Below are 16,183 nucleotides of genomic sequence, written 5' to 3'. Positions count from 1 at the left end.
ATGTGTTGTCATATACATCAAATAGCATGTGATGCCAGTACACAGTACCATGTCTGACCAGTTGGACTTGTTGTAAACTTTATTCATACTGCGCCTTCTCTTCATGAATGACAGCTGGGAGGCATCAGGCCGGCGCATCAGACTGAGACTGCCCCCTGCTGGACACTGCAGCGCTTCACACAGCAAGTCTGTCTGGAATGTACCTAAGTACATTTACTCCAGTAACAAAGTATGAATTCGAGGTACTTGTACTTTACTTGAGTATTACCATTCTATGCAACTTTATACTTCTACTCCACTACATTTCCCTGACAGCTTTAGTTACTAGTTGCTTTTCAGATTCCAATTTTGCATACCCTTTACATCTCTTTACACGCAGAGTCTAAAAGAAAGTTTAAAAACGGGTTGTGCATCCTTAGTTTAAACAAAACGACTCTTTCTGCAACAAAAAAGGCCAAATAAGTTGTTATTTGTGACCTCTTGCGCTATATAGTTTCCCCTCTGAATAAAGGTTTTCCCATTTAGCCATGAAAAAAACCTTAATCAACCTAATGCTAAATCTAAACACTTTCTGCAAAACACTTGGACATGCAGTATGTTACATGTATCTTTATCCGTCGCCCCATTCTGCACTATGACTGTTTGGCTGTCAGCACTGTGTGTCAGTCAATGCGCTGGCAGTTTATGCATCATGAAAACACACTTTTTGACACGTTGTGACATGGTTAGCTCAACTAACCGTATTTTATTTTCCAACATTGAAAGGTATTTACCATTGAATGTATTTGTTGTTAAGAAATCAAGCTGATTTCTAGCTTTTAGAAACAGTTGCTAATACTCTGTATAAATAATGACTGTCTTGAGAATTCACTGGGGATCTTCCTTTAAATATACAGTATACTGTAAATCAAAATGATGTAATGTCTGCATCAGACCAGCAGAGGGAGACATTTTATTGTGTTATGCCGGAGATGCAGTGCAGCCTTATTCCTGCAGTTTGTGTGACCCATTTCAAAGCCACTTTCTGGTTTGTGTTTTTGATCTGAGTGCTTGACCATTAAGAATATATCAACCTGACTTTTCATATCAGTCTCTCCACTGCATGAACAGGGTGCAGACTAACCTCTGCACCCACACAAGCAGAGCTGAACCCAGAAGCAATGGACCATGAAGGATAACACAAAGGTTTTTGGGTATTTTTTGTAGCTTACTTGGTACACTTCAGAACTTGCCAGAAAAAAGGCAGGGGGAGGGGGGAGTTTATCAGTGTGTGTGGAAAAACCTCAGTGAGCTTTCTGGGGCCAAATGAGCCTCACTTCTCCACGGGTGAGAGTACAGCTGGAGAGATTATCCCATCCAACACGCGTCATCAATGTCGCCTCACAACAGGGCTCCACTTGCTGTGTGTGTGTGTGTGTGTGTAATGGCGTATTCAATAATCGGCCCAGTTGGAGACGGCGGGTCGTGCGGCCATAAGCCGACCTGGAATTTTCTCAATAAAGGTCTAATCTTTACGGGAAGCTGTACAGTGCTGGAAGGAGTTTCTCTTCTCTCTTTAATCAATTTACCTTCACAAACTAACACCACTCAGTCACATTCAGTATTTACTTTTTTTTTTTTACGTACGTGTGTGTGTGTTGTCTACTTGAGTGACCTTGAGTTGAGCTCTACAGCAAAAAAATGGCCAGGTATCCTGCACTATGTGAGCAAAAGTATATGGACACCCAAACATTACTGAACAGCTCATTGCAAATCCATCTGCATTAATAAGCTGCCAAACAGCTTAAGCTATACAGCTCTGGGTCTTCTGTCTTCTCTGAGATTTGCTCCCTTTTGGCCACCATTACTGAGGTTGGGCAATAACGTCCGGCTCGCAGTTGATGTTCCAGTTCATCTCAAAGGTGTAAGATGTTGTTGGGGTCAAGGCTCTGTGCAGGACAGTCAAGTTCTTTTCTTTATGGGCCCAAATAGCGAAATGTCCAGTTTTAAAGGACTGGGGAGAATGTGGTGGTAGAGATAGCATCCTGTGAGTCAATGCTCAGGGGAATATAACGAGGTTTGGAAGATGGGACTTCCTCCTGGGACCATCTAAAAAGAAAATACCTGTGAATAGTGTCTGTTTATATTTCAAGCTAAGAACGTCATCTGAATGTGACAGGTTACTTTTTTATTTTAGTGTGGACTGGGTCTCTCTCTCTTTTATATTTTTATTCACTGAACTTCTTGAAATTCTTTATTTTCTACCCCATGCCATTTATTGTTATAGTTTGCACTTGTTGTCATGTACCAAACCCTTTCTTTAAAATCAATAAAAACTCAACTGTCTACAACATTGTTAACAAAAAAGGCAAAAAACAACTAAGCCTACAGGCCAAACCTTGGAAAATAGCCTGTACATGGACAGGGGTGTCCTCATACTTTTAGCCACACAGTGTCTTTGATGTCGTTGTGTGTGTGAGAGAGAGACTTAGTGGAGCTCATCAGGTTAGGTTTGATATCTCTCACTCATCAAGACCCAATTAGAATCTATTAGACCCACATCTCTGTCTCTCTCTTACACACACGCATGCACAGACGCACACACACACACACACACACACACACACACACACACACACACTTCATATATGTATATTGACATAATGCATTCCCTAGCTCTTTACCCTAACCTTAACCCAACTGTAACCTGAACACTAAAACCATGGACATACGGGACAAAAACATGAAACACACTCTCCTACATAAGGCTAGGCTTTAACTATTGTAGCAAAGTGGAGAATGCTGCTTTTGTGTACAAGTGCAAGGTCAGAACTTGACAAGGACGACGTTGTCGCTACATCACAGCCAAGTGTATAAATGATCTTGAGAGACAGGGAGAGAGAGAGAGAGAAAAGTAAATGACACAGTCTAGCAGATTAAAAACAACAAGACCCACAGCAAGGCCACAAACATCGATTACAAGCCCACACACTTGATACAATCTGACATCATAAATCCAGTTTGCCAGCAGATACAAAAGTAACATGACCCAAGTTTGCCTCTTTTCTCAGCTTTTCCTCGCAGCGTGTGATGGCTCGATTGGGCCCACTTGTTCCAGGTGAATAGAAACACGGCTCTGTCTCTTTGTGTGTCTTTGTGTCAGCCCTTCGGAGCAGCAGTGGAGTGTTTTCCTGGGAATCTCTGCTGTCTGTGTCTCAGGTCTCTCTGTCCATTGTGTAGCAACCAGGGCAGGGTCTGAGCTGCTTATTGTGGGAAGACTTTGCTTTTGTTTACACGCTATGAAAAGACTGCATGTGTACGTCTGCAGGTCTCTGTGTTTATATGTAAATTAAACGTGCATGAAGCTATCATTAGTGCATAGTTGCAGTTTATTACAATTGGGCCCTTTTTTAATTAGTTAAATAAATTATGGACTAAATTAAACTATCAAAGGAATAGTTTAATATTTTGGGAAATACATTATTTGCTTTTTTGCTGAAGAGATATCACCCAACATCTGGAGTCTTGTTGTGAACCGATGTTACTGCACCAGACCATGAAATAGTTTGGCACATCCTTCAGTTTTTTTAAACAAACAAGCTGCAAAGTGTTAATTAGTTAGCTTTAGAGGTGCTGGTAGACAAGTATGTTCACCTTTAAACGGAGCTCGCTCTTTCCCCCCGCTTCCAGTTTTTATGCTAAGCTAAGCGTCTGCTGGTAGTACCTTCATATTTATTGTACAGACACATGAGTGGTATTGATCTTCTCATCTACTGTACTTCTCATGAATAACTGTTTTTCTTAAAATGTCCAGCTATTCCTTTAATGGCTTTATACCCACCAAAGTAATTGCCAGAGATCTTGGCCAATCGCAACATCACTAAAAAGGAGTCTGGCAGGGCAACAAACAATGAAAAATGTATTACCCACACTGTCCGTCGGAAACATGCATCACAGGTTACAGATGGACTTTGCGGTTAAACTTTGACCTGCCGTAACTGCAGCAGTTTTCCTCTGCAGTCAACATCAAACAAATAAAACGGTTTAGATAAGGTGCCATGTTTCCAGATGTATGCAGTGACTTTGGTGAGTACAATCATAATCAACAGAAGCAATTGGTCTTAACTACAAAAGTAGGTTTTGAGGTGTAATAAACCAGAATTATCCGTTAGCTTGGTTTTGTTTCTGATGAACACATAGGATTTTCCCATTTATTTATTGTTGTATGTAAGCTAATTTAATTACTTTTGATGATGTGTGTACTCATAAATGAACAAATGAAAAATCTGTTGCTTTTTGGCGACCTCATACTGAGCCAGGACGTGTGTATAGAAACTCCAGTCAATAAAACAATCATAGATGTTTTAACAATCCTGTCCCTTCCCAGAAAATACAATTACCTTTATCTCTACAACTGATATCCCCTTGGTTTGTGAATGATCCCTCCCTTCATTAATCATCCATGACACAACCAGTTGTTTCAACAGGAAACAGTACAAAAAAAGCGTGACTTCATTACTGACTGCACACAAACACTATGTAGATGAAATGTAGTCTTGCTCCAACTTTTATGTGTCTATTATGTTAAAAACTACATGCAAGCTGTAGTATTTTTAACACACGTCCAATGAAGTATGACATACAAAAACATCCTGTTGGTGGTTTGTTTAAAGGTTTTCAGTACAAACAAGCGCTGATATGTGACTTAGCCCACACAGTTACTGTAGGCCTGTATTACACTGAACCAGAACTAAACACATAGTCAAGAAAAATCTTACGTTACTGTTAAATGTTTCTGTTGAACCAGTGCATCAGATGTCTCGTGTCAAACTTATCGTAGTGTCAGTGTTTTTTTTAGAACTTAGTGCAGAGGACTTTCAAAAGGCTGCACTGTAAACTGTAACTGTAAACACTGTATAAACATGCAACAATAACTTAACTTAAAAGAAACTCTGATATTCACTGTGATGGATTAAACCTAAGCAAGTCTCTGCACGTGCATTTTCATACCACTAAGAAAATTATTGAATACCAGGAGCACGTCGGTCTATCTTTGATAACTGTCAGCAGTAACAATGAGTAAATGTGAGTTGTAAATAAGATAAAATATAGTAAAACACTGGATATTGTTGTTCCGCACATGTAAATAGGCCCCTGCAAGCTGGGGGCCGTGGATGTTGAGTTGACTTAAAGTTGCATGAATGTGATGTGAAGGCTATTTTGCTTATATGAATCGTGTGTATTTTAATCGCCTGTATTGTTAATGTTTTATAGAAATGAAATCCAATTTTGCTGAAGTGGGGCGGCATTAAGTTTTCTTTTGCTTCTGGGGGGGGGGGGTGACTGAAAACGACTGGCCTACACACTGTTACCCCATAATCTAATAATGATGACGCAAATAAACAACTATACTGCTTCCACCTGTGAAAATAAAGTAAGAAAAGTTACGTGTGAAAGATTTTCCATGATGTGTTTAGATTACTAGAAGGTCAGCTGTGAACTGGGCGGCCTCCCTCTAACATGTACAGATATTAAAACTTAACTATAAATGTTTCTGCACACGTTATTCAGGGCTTGTGCGTTCTGTTAAGTAAGCATTAAAGTGAAATGTATTGAGCAACACGTCCAACGGCCTTGGCCTCCTCCCAGCCAGAGCTGAGCTGCTGTGTTGAAACGTTATTTCTCTGTGTGAGCACGTCTGACTCAATCTCAGTTTCCTACACACACACACAAACTCGCAAGTTCCCTACTGTGTGTGCAGTATGTGCGGAGACTTTATCTGAATGTATGCTGGTGTGTTACTGTTAGTGTGTGTGTTGTTACTCTAAACAGAAATCCAGCTTCCTCACTTCTCTCTTCTGTGTGTCAGTTTGGCTGACTACAGTACAGCTCTCTCTCTCTGTCTCTCTCTTTCAGATCAAATCAAATCACCTATATTGGCAGAGCAGAAACCTATATTGCCAATGCAGGAGCCTACAGAAGATTATTACCTCTCTCTCTGTCTGTGTCCCATTGACAACTGAAGACAACATACTCACCAGGACCTGATATCAGGAAGAAGGAAGTGCAAGGAATTCAGGTAGGCAAACACACACAATGTTGAATGAATGGTGAATGCTGGAGATCTGAAGGGTTGAAACTGCTGTACATGATCAAACAAGTATATGACATTGTCAGAAGTGAGGAATAATAAATAGTGGGTGGGGAGAGAAAGAGGGAAAGAAATATGGAGGAGGAGAATAAGAGACACCAGGGGATCCAGGATTAGCGGTGTAACTGTAGGCCTACGTGCATCCGTCCTGAAGTTTGCTACAGGAGGTAGCACCGTTAGGTTTGGTAGGCGACTCCCTCGGTTCGGGACGTCATGTGACCCAAACAATTAGGCTACTGTCAAAATAGTCTAATACTGTCACGTGCACACGTGAGTTTTTTTCTCGGAAAGTTTTGGCAGTGCACCAGTTGCTGTCATATCAATCAGCTGTAGGCTTTAGCCTGGTTAGACAAGTTCTTGCAGTTTCGCTGCCTCCACATGGCAAAGACAAATAAGAGACCTCTGCAACCTGTTGTACCAGCTGGAAGTCCAGACTTAGCCTAGTTACAAGGTAAATTATTGCTAAGTTGTATTACAAAAATAAAAGCTATTGCAGTAACTCTGTGTAGGCTACACACGCCCAAGTGTAACGTTAACGTCTAAAATGTCACAGAATTAGCCTAGAATGGAAAAACTGCAGTTTATCAGCTCCACAGCATCATTTTTCAACACAGTATTCCAGGAGAGACCTTATTGACTGATATGATATTTCAATAGCAATCTAATTTTACTACAATGTGCACAAATTAGAGCCTTACCCCAGATTTGTTTTTGAAAATGCATTTCCCACAATTCAATGATTTTTATATAGCCTATGTAAATTCGCACATTGAGAATGTATACGCTACTTTTGACGACTACATTGACCATTTGAATTCACATTTAAAAGAATAGTGTGTGATTTCTCTGAGATAGTGGCCGCCACACCATTTGTTTTTGGTCACATGCGTACTGTTTGCTGACTTTAAACATACCAATTAGACAACTGCACTGTGACCAGATAGGCAATTATTCTCCCAGAAGAATAATGACTGACCCTGATGATCGTTTTAATTTGGATAATCTGCTGTTATTACTAGTATTATTTACAGTGGACACAAAGGCCTAGGTTAAAACTTATGTGATCAAGCTGTTTAGTCTCAGATTCCAATTTCTCACCTGATTGTCTGTATCTCCAGAGCATGATGTTCCTGTCTGACCACTGCTTTCAGTATGCCTCTCCCTGCCCCTGTGCTGCCTGCATTGTGACCAGAAACCATTACGTTAGGACTTGCTGTTCTACCACTGGCTCGATTGGTTAGTGTGTTTATGTTGTTGTGTGACATAGGTGTTTTAAAGGGTTAGTTCGAACTAACGTGATAACTGACTGAGCCAGTGGGAGACCAGCAACTCCCGTGTTCTGCGAGGTTAAGCTATTGTTTCTGTCAAAGGAGTCAGGTGGCTTTGCAGAGAACATAGATTCAGTTCCCCTGTCAGAAAGGGATGTCTGATAGTAAGGTAAAGTTGTGAAAATATTTTAAATAATTCTACACCTAATTCATAATCACTGACATTTGGGGTATTTATTATTTCTTAATGGCAATATGTCTTAATTTGAGTGCCTTAACTGTTACAGTAAGAATTATTTTTATTTAATTTATGACACACTTTTGAATGTTTTTTTTGTTTTCCCTGCTGTACCAAACTGTGACCCCAAAACCAAGGTACACAACGGTGTAGCCTACCATCACACCCCTAAATCTTCACTGTTATACTTTCACTTCAGGTTCAGAGCAGCAACCTCAATATCAAAAGTGAGAAACTGTTTATATTAGACATTGAACGTTTCAGATTTCCCCTCCGGCAGTGTGTCATCTACATGCTGACAGTTAAACACAAAAAATCTAAGCGAGTGAGTTGTTATTATTGAAAGTTGTAATTACAGAGGGATCTGCATACGTCAAGGAGTGAACACTTATAGCGTAAAGACAGCGTGTCATCGTGACATCAGGGGTGTTTACATTTGTGAAAGGGGCAAAAAGCTTGCCTGTGTTTGATCATCGGTAATAAGCATGCGGTGGACGTGATTGGTCATGCGGTGTGAGGGTATGAACAAGGTGTGCAGGAAACTCCTTTAGAGGAATGCTGCTGTAGCTGAAATGATTCAGGTCTGGCTGTTTGCGCGCACACAAAACACACGCACACACATAGAAAAACACAGATTGGCTAGGGCAACTGGAGGATAGCATTTCCTATCCGGAATGATAGGAGGGAGGGAGGGAGGGAGGTGTGTTGGGGGTTTGGGCAGTCAGATTCTGGTTTGGTGAGTTTCAGGAGCAGGTAGTGTGTACACCATACACATGCAAGAGAGAGAGAGAGACAGGAAGAGAGAGAGAGAGATTTTCTGAAATGAAAAGAGACGGAAGAGGAGACTAAACACTTGCGAGGAGGTCTTTGGAGGGTTTAGGTGTCGGACGGTGAAAGCTCCATCAGAAGCAGCTTCCCTCAGCTTCATGCAGCCTTGACTGGAGCGACGCGTCAGCTATGGTGTGCTTTAAGGAAGACAGGTTATTGTTTGTTGTCGGGTGGAGAGGGTATTCTCTGATGTGTTGCCTGGGATCATTAGTGCGCTGGTGTGTGTGCATTCAGAACTTTTTCCTTTCTTTTCCTCTCCCTCCCTCCCTCGCTCGCCTCTCTCCCCCTCCTCGCTTCTGAGGAATGTGGGGCTTATGTCAGTGAGAGTCAGGTACAGACTCACTAATTACCACTGCCATTCCTGCCTCCATCTCTCCTTCCCTCCCCCTTTCTCTCTCTAGCTCTTTTCTTCATCTGCGCCACCTTCAGCGCTCCCTCACTCTCCTCTCGCCTCCGCTACGAGACCTTGTGTGCCCCCCCCCCACACACACACACAATTTTACCCGCCGCCCCTCCTCTCTCTTCTCTCGTCTCCTGCTGTTGCGTCTACAAGCGCTGTCGTGACTGGGGCAGAGGAGAGGACAAACAGAGAGGATCTGAGTCAGAATCCAAAAAACACCAAAAGGAGAACAGAAACTCTGACTTGTCCTCTCTGTCTCTCAGTGTGTGTGCAGTGTGTGCACTAGATGCGTCTGCAATAACTTCTGATTGTGCTTTGGGGGACCTGTCATTGAAGGCAGGAGGCGTCTTGACAGCGAACAAGAGGCAGCAGAGAACCTGACAGGCAGCACAAAGGCGGAGAGGAAGAGAAAGGGAAGATGAGAAAGTGACAAGCTGGATCCTTGCTTTTGAACGGCGGCACAAGAACCTACAGCGACACAGTGACTACACATCCCATCATCCTACAGGTTGGCCATGAACCCGTCATGTGTTACTTTTTGTCTCTCCTTTCTGTCTGTTTCTCATTTTAATCTTAAACTTTTGACAGTTCTGCTTTAAGTAAAGTGTTTTCTCACCTGGAGGACTAAGAACACACACACGCGCACAGTGGGTATCTGGAAGGACATTTCTACAGCTGGTCCAGTGTTCACACTGACCCAGCTGACAGCTATAACCTTCACTACAAGGTTATGGGACAGGGACTCGATGTTTATTTGTATGGTGATGTGTGTGTGTTTGATCATTTGCTATCGAGTCATTGTGTGTATGCGCGTGTGTGCGTGCATGTGTTTTTTAGAAACTGGTTGAGCGGGGTGCAAGTTAGCCTTGGGTATCCTGTTGTGCAAACGAGATTTAGTTTTGTGAGCATGTACGTGTGAGCGCATTTGTGTGCATTTACAGTATTTGTGTCCGTGTCCAGTCCTCTGACAGTCAGCCTAGACACTACTTTACAATATCTACCAGATTATTAGATAGAAGTGTCATTTCTTCAACTGTTTGGCGACCGCTGATGTTTTGAAGGTGCTCATGTGTGTCTCTACAGACTCATTATATTGTGGATAAGTGTTCTCTTTCTAAAACATTTTACAGTTTTAAAATATTATATTATTTAAACCAATTTGCAGTTTTCCACAAAAAAAAAATTAGGAGCCAAACTTTTTTAAATCTAACAATATTTTTTAAATTTCAAAAATACAAAATAAGCTGTAGTAATGTAATCTGGAGAGGACTTATTTTATGTAAAATTATGCTCTATATAGCTGTAACGTGAGACAAAAGTTATAGTTTCACTTACTGTTACTCTCAATAACTTACTGTTTCCTGACAATCACATGGAGATGGAGGACAGGGACGTGCAGTGTGACAACTGTAACACACTCCTCAGTAAGTATGCGGATGTGTGTGTGTGACGTGTGTCCTCCATTGCAAAAAGGTGGCTGGCTTCCTTGTGAATACTGTAAATACTTCCACGAGTTTTAAGGTGTGGTAAAAGTGTGAGTGTGTCAAAGTGCTGGTCAAACCTGATGAAGTGGTGACACTCAGTTTCTTCTTCCAACTGCCTCAGACTATCCCAGTTAAATGTTTAGTGACAAATGTTTAGTATATGATGATAACTGTTCAAATCGACATACGCATGTGTGTTTGACAGTGGCTTTGGTTTCATTGCTGATTGTGCAAGAGGGTTCAAGGGGTGAACCATTTTTTCAGAATGATACTCATCTCTCAGCCATAGCTCTCAGCCCACTGTATCACATTCCACAATTGCAAAAAGGGACAAATAGTTATCCAAGACAGGAATTTATAACTAGACATTGACTGCTAGCGTGACCTTAGTGGTATCGTGTTTGGGCCCGCTCTACTTTCAGCAAGTCAATCAACATTGGAGAAACAGAGGGTGACAGAAAGAAAAATATAAGATCTCTTTTGTTTTTCAACCTGACAAAAGTTAAGCTGATTTTTTTAAAAGCAGGAAGCTGACGACAAATTATTATTCAGAAAACCTCAAGCTAAAGGAAGAGAAACAGCTTAAACGGCATGAATTGTCCACACACAGTAAATGGTCGTGTCACATGACTGTCACATGATCATCTCATGCTCATGAGAGGGAAGCACAGATTCATTTGTGTGTGTGTGTGTGTGTGTGTGTGTGTGTGACAAAGCCATAAGCCTAATCCACCAACACTGAAGCAGAAATGTAAAGCTGCAGCGTAAAGAGACAAATGCAGCTGATAGAGAGAGAGAGAGAGAGAGAGAGAGAGAGTGAGAGGGGAACCTGTAGCACTATTGTGTTGTTTATGAAACACCTGTAACAAGATCTGATCACCCGCTCTCTCCCTCTCGCCCCTCTCTCCTTCTGTTTGTTACAAACACGCATACCTGGAAAGCACAATGACCACATTCTTCCCCTCATTCCCCCCTCCCATTAGCTCCCTTCTGATCGGCAGCGAGACGAGGGGGAAGCTGAAACAGGTAGAAATTAGGGTAACACATACAGGAGAGGAGGAAATAAAGGAGCCGTTCACTGGAGAAAAGTGAAAGATATTTAAATGCAAGCACTAAAAGGCAGAATGAACACTAAAAGTCTTGGACCAGCAGGTACTAGTTTGGAGCTCTTCCTCAGATGGCAAAGATAAACAATGTAATGTAGAAAAAAGGAACTGCATAAAGAGAGTCAGGGTGTTTATTAGGTCCGGTAACAACAGTCAGCTTTCCTTTATCTCCTCAAGATAAATTGTTGGCTCCCCTAACTACAAAAACTCTCTATCAACAAGTCCTTCTTATTAAACGTCAAAAATGACCTCCTAAACGACATATACAACCATTTTTTGATGGTACGTCTCTACAACGACAGCGTTATTTATATTGCGTCTTCCAAATTTTTTTTACAAATTTCTTTAGGAATAATAAATCTGTTTAATCATCTAACAATGTTATTGTTAAAGTTTGGTTAGGTTCAGGTACAAAAATGGTTTGGGTAGGTTAAGGAAAAAATCATGGTTTGGGTTCAAATGACTGCTTTGTTAATGTTTGGGAATGACCATGTTCTCCGTTAAAAGAAACCAGCATTGACTGTTGGTAGGAACCAAACAGTGCCCTCCCTTGTTTAAGTGCTACGTTTTGTTGACCCATCAGAATAACCTCAAGCTGTATCAAGCTGTCGTGCTATTTTGGTTTAATTTGTTAGCAAGTCCTCAATAATTGTTAAAAATGACCGTAATGAGACTGATTCATATTATTGTTGTCTGATCTTCCGCCTTTATGTTAAAAGCTTGGTCAAGTTTAGGCAACTGTTGGCAGTAAAACGGTCTCAAAGACTCGGTCATGTCAAAGTCACACGCTTTATTGACCAAACCACCAACACCAACCTCCTTCCTTAATCGGTATAATGACGTCACGCTACCTCTGCCTTTGCTCCTGACAGACAACAGTCATTATTGACACACCACAAGACCACAAGAGGTCCTCAATTGATATGTCATTTTTGAAAAGATGACCAATGCGGTTTTCTGTTAAGGACAGCCTCCAATTTGTCCAGGTTTTGAGATATCTTGAGATTGTTTACCTCCTCCACAATACAGTTGGGACTGAATATAATTTTGTTGAAAAATGAAACATCTCTTCCCAGAATCATTGCCCATAGATCCAACCCTGTCTCATAGAAATTACCTTTATATCAAGCTAACAGCAAATACGTATCCTGGCGGAAGCATATTTCCGCCAGGATTATTTTTTTTAATCAACATGAGAAAACACTGTTAATTAACAGCAAAAATGTTTATGTTGAATTGAATACTGCAAAAGTCTAAAATCTCTTGAAGCACACGTTTTTATGTTACTGACATGAATCCAAAACCACGGTCTTTTTATTAGCCTGTTGCCTAAATCTAACCTTTTACACACATCCATCCACCCGAGTGCCTGCCTATGACTGCCATGTTGGACGCAGATGTGGTGTAATTGGGAAAAGAAATTATTACTGTATTAATGTAATTTCTTGGAGACAGGGTTGGACAGACCTCACTGTAAACCGTTGCCATAGGGACTATTTCTTTAGTTGAAAGTAGTTCCAGAGTAAGAGGGGGAGTATTAAATGTCATTCTTATCAAATTTCAAGTCCCATTCGAACAGAGATTTCAAAACCAAAACTACCTTTGTTTGTAATGAGAGCAAGCCGATGAGATGAGACATTGTGCAACTATCCTTCTTTCTGAGAACGTGGCAGGAACGATGCACACTGTTGAGTGTGTAAACAGGTGCCATCCACTCACTGTGAAAGGCTGGATCAACACTCCACTGACTCCCCCCTTTTCCTTACACCCCCGCCTCCGCCTTTCAACCTTTTCACCCCTCTGTAACCTCTCCCAACCCCCCAAGCCCCCCCCCACCCCCATGTGGAGGCACTGCTGAACCCTCCGTCCTCTCCTCCGATCCCGCTCGCCTCCCTCCTTCCTTCCCTCCTCTGTCCTTCAACCTGCTCATACGCTAATGCAGTTATTTTTCTTCATTTCACTCCTAGTTCGAGTGAGGACATAGGTATATTAAAGGACAGGCTTTTTCAAGACTTTAAACAATACTTACATGCCCAGACTGTGTGTACATTAAACAAATTATTTATTGCTGTAATTGTCCATGAAGAGATGCCTTCCTAATGTAATACCAGTTTGAGTGATGGGGAACAAAATCCACGGTGTAGAACCAGGACACTTTCATTGGAATTTCTTCTTCATGGCTGGTATGGACAAGAGGAACAATTACAGCGACTAATAATTATTTTAATGTACATTTAATGTACATTAAAATAGTTATTAAAATGTACATTTGCATTCTGGTATTGTTCTAAATAAACTTGAAAATATGTGAATCTATCCTTTAGCACAGAGCATCCAGTTGCTTGTTCTCAAACAGGCTCTTCTCTGCATACCTGGTGCTACACACAATGGACTAGTTGTCTGGACAGCAAGCCAAGAGGCAAGGTGTGTGTGTGTGTGTGCGTGTCAGGGAAGGCAAGCAAATTCAAGTGGTGCTGAGGGGTGTGTGTTTGTGTGTGGAAGTGAGTAGTTTTGGGGGACAGAACTACAGGTGCTACACTGCATCTCATGAAAATATCCAGCCCCAAATACACATGTGAACACTCACATGAAAACACACACACACACACACACACACACACACACGCAAAACCAGAATGGAATGTTCCATGGGCCTAGACTGATTCTCCCATTCACAAAACTGACCCAGAGTAACCATACTAAGGCCACACACACACAGACACACACAGACACACACGCATGTGCAGACAATCAGGCTCACCCCCCACACTTTCTGTCGTCTGTCCTTCATACATCCTCCCTCGCTCGTTAATGTTCTCACTCTCCCCTTTTCTCCCTTCTTTTTGTCTCATGGGTAGGTTCAGCCCATCGTTCAGTGCAAGATCAGGTGAACAGGTCAATTACATGCAGCGTTTTAGTTTCACGCTTTCCCACCAAAGATGACTTCTTTTTCCTTCCTGTCATAAAACACCTGTTTCGGGTTGGTGTGGGTGAAACTCTTTAGCAGTTTAGCCATTGTGTGTTCACGGATCTGTGTTTAGAAGGCGTTAGCTGGAGTTGGCTGACGCTGAATTCCTCCAGCTTTTCAGCTCTTATCTGCCTGTTTTACTTTCCCTTCTCTGGCGTGTGTGTGTGTGTGTGTGTGTGTGTGTGCTAGAGAATGGTTTGTTTTTCCAGGAAACGAAGGAAAAGTGAAATGTCTGTACAATTAGAACAGATATGTACATGGGTGTTGATGAAGCTGGCATTCCAGTTGCAATCACTAGTCAAAACTTTATGATCCTTGATTTTCCTGCCATTTAATGAGATGCTACTTGCAAAGGAAAAAGGGCAATCAGGAGCTCTCATTGGACTATTCATATGTTTACAGTAGGACAAGGAAACAACATGTGTAGGATGCAAGATTTGATTATATCCTTTAAGGATTTAATAGGAATGTTTAGACTTGTTGTAGGCTGTTGCACAAGTAGTTGGTGACACTGGGTGGATTAATATATTTTAAAAAAGTATTCATTGCTGCCTCGAATGTCTGCACAGTGGGACGAAACGCCCGCCACCACAAAAAGGAGCGAGACACAATGAATTGTACAAAATGGGATAATGATGCACACTTTTGTCCAGCCTCTCCACAAAGGCATTCATGGTGTTGCACTCTACTGTTGCTGGATTGTCAATTTTGACGGAAAGAGGGTGGGGGGAGGCGTTTTCAGATGCTGTTACTTGATCCGACAAGCACCTCATTGAAAGTATACTGACACCTTTAGACCAGATTTTAATAGAAAATCCTTTTTTTGTTACAACCAGGGTCTTATTTATGTAGTTGTGGTCGTCGTACATCTATTTGTTTCTTTAACATTTCACTCAGCAGCTTTATTTGGTGAATGTGAACCATATAATTTGACAAATAATTTAGAGGCAAAACAAAGAGGAACACATCTGAAATGTCCATATCAAATGCCCACTGTTTTGTAAAGCTGCATGTGTGCAGTACAGAAGGTAAAATCTACTGCAGTTATAGTTGGATTTGAATGGACACTAAGACAATTTGAGCGATAATTTCAGCGTTCACCTTTGTTTTCACTGCCAGATAAGTCATTTACATACTGTGGCTGAAGTGTGAATTTAACAGTGGGTTTGCTTTCTGTCTGGACTGTTGAGTTTGTCTTAATGGACTTCTCTGTAAACTTGATCTAGTGGCGTCTCCACACAACCAGATGCCACAAAAACAACACCCATACGCTATAAATCTTTTTATAGTAGTCATCTCAGATATAAGCATATTGTGTTCTATCCAGTTGTATTATTTCTACTGCATGCTGGTTACACTCTGTCACATGATAGTTAGTGTTGTGTCCGAGTGTTGGGAGAGAGGACAGTCACCCATGTTGACGTTGCAATGGTTACTGGTCAGATAATAAGTGGCTTCATTGTGCATGACTCTGTTTCTCCTTCTATTGTAATTTAGTTTCCTACCTTCTTTTCTTCATGTCGCCTTCTTTCCCTCTCTGTCCTCCCTTGTCTCCTTGACCTTGGCTGTGGTTGTAGCACCTAAACACACAATGCCCCTGCTCTGCCATTGGTTAGTGACAGGCCACATCACTACAGTGTCAGCTGACCAAATTCTAGGCAAAAGGGGAAACTTCTTTCATCAGGATGGAAGAAAAAAATAAGTAGGACTTTAATGTCAGCTCTGTGTGTGTGTGTGTGTGTGTGTGTGTGGGGGGGGGGG

General features: G+C 41.5%; 1 protein-coding gene across 7 annotated transcripts in view; it reads left to right on the top strand.

The window, feature by feature from the left end:
• Window positions 1–5,909: 5,909 nt before the first annotated feature.
• rbm47 (RNA binding motif protein 47) overlaps window positions 5,910–16,183 on the top strand; it is a 74,477-nt gene continuing 64,203 nt past the window's right edge. The window contains exons 1-2 of one of the 7 annotated variants that reach the window (XM_046046322.1): window positions 5,910–6,058; window positions 9,201–9,372. The gene's annotated coding sequence lies outside the window, so the exon portion shown is untranslated. Of the gene's footprint in view, window positions 6,059–8,427; window positions 8,597–8,757; window positions 9,373–16,183 lie in introns of those variants that run through there. The other 6 variants (XM_046046321.1, XM_046046324.1, XM_046046320.1 and 3 more) reach the window with 6 other exon arrangements.

This window comes from Micropterus dolomieu, linkage group LG04, assembly GCF_021292245.1.
Source record: "Micropterus dolomieu isolate WLL.071019.BEF.003 ecotype Adirondacks linkage group LG04, ASM2129224v1, whole genome shotgun sequence".
Classification (NCBI taxonomy): Eukaryota; Metazoa; Chordata; class Actinopteri; order Centrarchiformes; family Centrarchidae; genus Micropterus; species Micropterus dolomieu.
This window is presented reverse-complemented; position numbering and strand designations above follow the sequence as displayed.